Here is a 6753-nt window from a genome sequence, read left to right on the forward strand (position 1 = left end):
CCTCTCTTTGGTACTTACATCCCCATGTATAAAACATGAGAGTAGGACTAAATGTTATGATTCTAAGCAGGAGAAGTAGAAATACACAAAACAAATCAATTCACTTATAATGATAACCAATTTTTGCTGAATTAAAAATAACTAGAAAGCAAAGGTATGGCTTTACATTTTTACTAATTACCTTTGCTACTTTCCCTGAAAATGGGTGGGGGCTGGGGTGGGGTTCACATTACATGTTTTCCATGCTTTAAACTGACTTTGATCTCTCACCAGTTAACAGATACATTCTCTGTATTTAAAAAGAACATTAAAAGGTAAAAAAGTCTTTTAAGAGTATTTTAACCATTAGGTATCCAAAGATTTCATTTACATGGAAGAATATCATGCCAGGTGGTACCTGGGCTTTAGGGAAAGGGTTTCAAGCCTGGGACTGTTCTAATTTCCAAAGAGCTAATGTGGTGTCAGGAACCACAGATCAGAAAAACCCATGGGAAAGGCTGGGGAACTCAGCCTGCTCTGTAAATCCTGACCCCACCGCTCTACACACACACTTCCCAGCTCATAGTCTGGACATCCATCTGGAAAGACTCTAAATAATTCAATACATATGAATGCCCTCTCTGAGCTTTGTGATACCCTCTCCACAAGTATAAGGAATATTAACTAGAGTCATATAATTACACTAGCTTGCAATGATTGAGCACATGTTGTATGCCTGGCCCTGTGTGGAGCACTTGAAATGCATATCTCACTCAATCCATCCATCAACATTCACATGAGGAAGCTCCTATGATTGTTTCTATTTTTTATGTGTGGAAAGTGAGGATTAGAGCAAATGAGTGACTTGACCAAGTTCACACAACCAGTAAAAGGCAGAGCCAAAACTGGAGCCTAGTGTACCTGGTTTTAAAGCTGTCTTCTTGGTCACTATACAACAAGAAAGTGAGAGCATCTGACCACCCAAAAAGGACATTTCCTCAGCAGCTAAGGAGTGAGCTAAAAATGTTTGCAGGAAAACGTCTGCAATGATACCATGGGAATCCTGAGAAAAAGAAATGAACCCATATGTAAAAACTCACACTTGGTGCATTGAAGGCAGGAGCCTGAGAAACACCCTGATACTGTGCAGCAGAACTTTCATAGAGGGGATCAGGAACAAACAAAGCAAATGAGGACAACTGTTCTCTGTAAGAGTTCTTGGTCAGTTCAGGTTTAGTCTAGCTATAGCGTGCCAGAAAGACTGAGCCATGCGGGAACTGACCTGAGTGAACTCCACACTCCTCAGCTAAGTGAACTAAGTCAAGGAGTCTGGCAGGAGAACTGAAGGGTGCAGTAACTTTTAAACACCGAGGGTTCAAGGGAGGATCAAGTGATATTGCCCCACCCATAACCATCATCAGACTTGTACACCTCTACTTTGGAAACCATAGCACATTCATTTTTAGTAAAAGTAACTTGAGGCTTGCTAATGAGAGCCCAGGGGCATGGCATCCCAATTAGAGGAGTGGGCCATGGAGACAGCAATACCCCCTTGTCACAGTAACAATATTTCAGACAACTTTCGAGTTAAGGAAGCTGCTGTTTTTATCCTTGCGTTAGATTCCTATACTGAGTCATCCTAAGCTCATCCATTCAACATGTAATTATTAAGCAGCTACTACGTGCAGGGCATGGTTTTGTGCCATCTGTTTGGGGAAATAAGCTGGTGTTCAATGTGAAGTGATCTTTTTTAAGCAGCAGGGACAAGTTTAAACTAAAATACCGCCTCAAAAACCAACTTATGTTAACATGTTATTGTTAGATGCCATCTCGTCTATGTTCGACTCATAGTCACCCTATGGGACCAAGGCTATAATATTTACAGAAGCAGACCTCCAAGTCTTTCTCCCATGAAGCCACTGGATGGGTTCACAATAAAGGGTTCTGGACAGAGTAGGGAAAAATGTAGAACAGAATTCAAATTCACAAAAAAAGACCAGACTTACAGGTCTGACAGAGACTGGAGGGATCTCCGAGTCTATGGCCCTAGACCCCCTGCTAACTCGGAACCGAAGGCACTCCTAAACCCCACCTTTCAGCCAAAGATTAGACAGGCCTATAAAACAAACAATAACACGTGAGGAATGTGCTTCTTAGTTCAATCAAGTATAGAAGATCTAGTGGGTAACACTTACCCAAAAGCAAAGACATGAAGGCAGGAAGGGACAGAAAGCCTGGACAAATGGACTTGGGGAACCTGCGGTGTAAAGGGAAAGGGGGAGAGTTCTGACATATTGTGGGGATTGCAACCAATGTTACAAAACAATTTTTCTACGAATTTTTGAATGAGAAGCTAATTTGAGCTATAAACTTTCACCTAAAACACAACAACAACAACAACAACAAAAGACACTGACCTCCTTCCTAGCTACCATTACTAAACATGTTGATCAAAGATTCTATAGAAGAATCCTGATCAAATGGGGGAAATGCAGGACAGAATTTCAAATTCTCATGGAATCCAGACTGTCCAGTATCAAGGGGCTGAATGAACCCCTGAAACTATTGTCCTAAGATCATTTTTAATACTTAAACCAAAAATATCCTCTGAAGTCTTCTTAAAACCAAATATTTTAGCTTAACTAGTAAAAAGTGTCTGTCTTGAGCGTTATACTCTTTTAACAACAATCTGTGGGATCAAAGTGATAGCAGCAAATCGAAAAATTAGATAGGAACCTTAAGGGCCAGTGTGTTTATGTTAATGAGGGAGGAACAGCTCAGAAAAAGAGAGTGGTAATAGTTTACAACTCAAAGAATGTAAACAATGACACTGAATTGTACATGAAGAAACGGTTGAATTGGTGTATGTATTGCTGTGTACGTTCTCAACAGCAGCAAAATGAATTTTAAAAAAAGATGCTGACCTTCCAGTCTCTTCATCTGTAAAACAGGAAATCACGCTTAGCTCACCAGGCTGCTGTGGGATCAAATGAGATAAAATATGTGAAAGCTCTTGGTAAATTGTAAAACGCATACATACACATCCATTATTTATATCCAAACACTATTCTTAGAAACAATATCAGAAGTGATCATTGGTTTGTCTTAGGAAGTAAAGTGTAACAGTAATATGTAACATTGGTTTGTCATGAGGAAGTAATATGTGACATTAGCATATTACTAAGATACTGGAGATGAAAATAGAGATACATCAACCATTTATTCACTTACAAGCTGAAACACAAATAACTTCCAAAAACCTACCTGGCCAAATATTTATTGTTTTGCTATATGTTATTTAGAGTAAAAGATACAAAGATGAGTAAAGTACAGGCCATATCCTCAAAGTCATGACATTCCGATGGAAGTGGATAAAAAATGAAACACAGGTAGTAAAAGCCTTCAAGGATTCCCACTAAGTACTCTGGGAGTTCAAAGAAGGAACAGAACATATCCAGATGGGATAATCAGGGAAGCTTCCTGAAAGTAACAGCATTCCCCTACCCCCACCCCACCACACACATACCTCCAGTCTAATCCCATAAAGACAAACCTAAAGAAAGAAGGTGACTAGCCCAAGGTCACTCTGTCCATTAAAGGTAGAGGCAGAGTGAGATCTCGAATACCCCAGTTTCTTGTTTTGTTTTTTTTTTAACTCTCTATTTCTCTTCCCAAATCGCTTTTCTCCCCATCAGTCTCCTCATGGCATTCTTCACTTCAGCAATCCTGAAGGAGTAAATGGTGGTTTAAGAGTGGTGTGACCCCAATGCTGGGCCTTGGCAGGTAGATAAGGTATTGACAGGGATGGGAACGGCACAAAGGGATGTTCAGAAACCAGTGAGCTCTACCAGAGTGTAACTGAACATAAAGATAGGACATGAAGAGACGCTCAGACCTTGAGGGTGTTTCATACCAAACAAGGAGTTTGTAGTTAAGTAGGCAATGGGGAATCATCGAAGGTTTTTGAGGAGGGGAGTGATGAAATCAGAGAAATCCTTTAGGGTGATTAATCTGGAAGTATGTGGAAGAAAATCATCTGCTGAGAGTGAGGGGCAGAGCTGTAGCTAGGGTTTTGGGGTACATTCTTATGGTCTGGGCTGATGTCTACAGGGAATAGGACTCAAAAGAGATGGCTAAAATATTGTAGGGCAGCAATGAGGACCCAAAGGCAGTGAAACCCATACCTTAATCAACAGGCAGGTCCAGAGTAAAAGAGTGGGAAAAAGTGGAGTACTCATGGATGTGTACTGGCAAGATACACAGTGATATAAGTGAGTGGGTTACCTGGATGCTTTGTTGGAATGGCTGAAAAGCAAGAGAAATCAAGGAGTTGATAACCTGAGAGAAAACTAAGAGGCCAAACAACTGGAGGCATAAGGAAGATAAACGGGAAAAAAAGAAGGGCAGAAAGGTGTGAACAAAAGAGAATTTTAGAGATAAAAATGGTAATGATACATGGAAAATAAAACCTTCGTTTACAAAGTGAATAGCATTGTGTAGTGCTTTGAAATCACTTCAGATCTCATCGGAGGTTATATTTTGATTCTTTAGAAAGCTGAGTCTAGTGCTAGTAGGAGCTCACGTAGATTTGCTGACAAAACAGTCTGCACGTCTTCTGTTCTGATGACCAACACTTCTAGGTCAGCTTGGTCTGCCCAAAAGAGGAAAACACCTCCCCCAACACACACAGACACCCCTCCAGTCCAATCCAATAAAGACAAGGAAACTGAAACCTAAAGAATGAAGGTGACTAGCCCATGGCTACTCTCTCCGTTCAAGGTAGAGGCAGATTAAGATCTTGGATACCCCGATTTCTTGCCCCTACTCCCTCATCTATTTCTCTTCCCAAGTCACTTTCCTCCCCATCAGTCTCCTCACAGAATTCTTCACTTCAGCATTCCTGAAGGAGTAAATGATGGGGTTTAAGAGTGGTGTGACCACTGTGTAAAACACAGCCACTAGCTTGTCCACAGGGAGGATGACACAGGGCCTCATGTAAACAAAGGAACAGGGTATGAAGAACAGACCCACAACTGTAATGTGTGAGGCACAGGTGGAGAGGCCCTTATGCTGCCCCTCTGAGCTCTGTCTCCTCAGTGAGTGCAGGATGTCCACATAGAAAGCAAGCAGCACAGCAAAGCTGACCACTGAAATGGAGCCGCCATTAGCAATGACTAGCAGGCCAATGAGGAAGGTGTCTGAGCTGGCCAGCTTCAACACAGGGTGGACATCACAGGAGTAATGGTCAATGATATTGGGGCCACAGAATAGTAGCTGGAAAATGAGGAAGGTTTGCCCAGCAGAATGTAGCAAGCCCCCACCCCAGGTGGCCTCCACCAGGAGACCACACACACGATGGTTCTTGAGGGTCGTGTGGAGCAAGGGCTTGCGGATGGCCACATAGCAGTCGTAGGCCACCACTGTCAGGAGAAAAATCCCAGCGCCACCAAAGAAATGGAGGAAAAATATCTGTGTCAATCACCCCTTGAGGGAAATGACTTTCCTCTCGGTAAAGGAGTCGATGATGAGCTTAGGGGCTGTGACAGAACAGTAACAGATCTCCACAAAGAACAAGTAGCTTAGAAAGAAATAAATGGGGGAGATGAGGCCTTTGCTGGCCATAATGGTCACCACAATGAGACCATTGCCCAGCAAAATGGCTGTGTACATGAGGAGAAACACCACAGAAATGATCTTCTGCACATCCTGGTTCTGGGAAAGTCCCAAGAAAATTCAGTCATTGCTTGAAGCAGCCATGGCTTAAACCGCAGGGGCTGACAGCCTGGAATCACAGAAACCAAAGAACTCTCATCAGTAATTAGAAGCATCCTTTTCAAACCTTGATGACTACTGTCATTTTGCTCCCTTCTGAGTTCCCACTCTGACTTTGCTTCCCTAAAACATGTTCTTTATGAGATAAGTGGACAAGAGGACAATGATTAGTTGCTTGATTTAAAAAAAAAAAGCCCATTGTTGTCGACTCGATTCTGACTCATAGTGACCCTATAGGACAAACTAGAACTGCCCCATAGAGTTTCCAAGGAGCGCCTAGCAGATTCGAACTGCCGACCCTTTGGTTAGCAGCTGTAGCACTTAACCACTATGCCACCAGGGTTTCCAGAGTACCTTATATTGGTTGCAACATAGGAGTTTTATATCAAGCTTGCCTTACACTATGATGTGGGACAGATTACTGTCAACAAATGCTGGAATGTCTCAACCCAATTATTCTACAGCCCGTGAAACTGACCAGGGTTCCTAACAGGCATAAAAAGAAGCTAAGGTGGGGAAAGGATCAAAGTCGTGGATATTCAACCACTGTCCTTGGAGGTGGGTATGGAGAAGGGGAAATGTGACGCTGTAGCAGACTGCCTCCATGGTCCATGGGGCTAACATCTGAGAAACAAGTCACAGACATTAAAGTCCCATTCTATAGCATAGCCTGTTGTTCCAGGGGCTTGTTCTGAGGTGCTTAAATCAGATCCCCAGAGCACAGCAAGTCTACGCAAGGAAAGCCTGGAAGATGGGTGTCAGGCCTGCCTCCTACAGACACAGCTTCTTAAAGAGACCCAGAGGGTGACCAGATCCCAGCCTTTTAAGTGGTCATTCCCTCAAGGTGAAACAAGCCCTGCCAGCAAACCCAAAAATATCCTGAAATGATATTCACACACTTCAAAGCCCAGGTTGCAGTCCAGGCCAGTCCTCAGCATGTTGGAAAAGGGCTATGGCACTGTGACCTAGTGACAGGAACAGAGGGTTTAGTTTCAGAGGACC

General features: G+C 42.7%; 1 pseudogene; it reads right to left on the reverse strand.

Annotated features, from left to right (window-relative positions):
- Positions 1-3945: 3945 nt before the first annotated feature.
- On the reverse strand, positions 3946-5837 carry LOC100660106 (olfactory receptor 4X1-like; annotated as a pseudogene).
- Between the last annotated feature and the right edge of the window lie 916 nt (positions 5838-6753).

The sequence above is a fragment of the Loxodonta africana genome, chromosome 7 (genome assembly GCF_030014295.1).
Source record: "Loxodonta africana isolate mLoxAfr1 chromosome 7, mLoxAfr1.hap2, whole genome shotgun sequence".
Classification (NCBI taxonomy): Eukaryota; Metazoa; Chordata; class Mammalia; order Proboscidea; family Elephantidae; genus Loxodonta; species Loxodonta africana.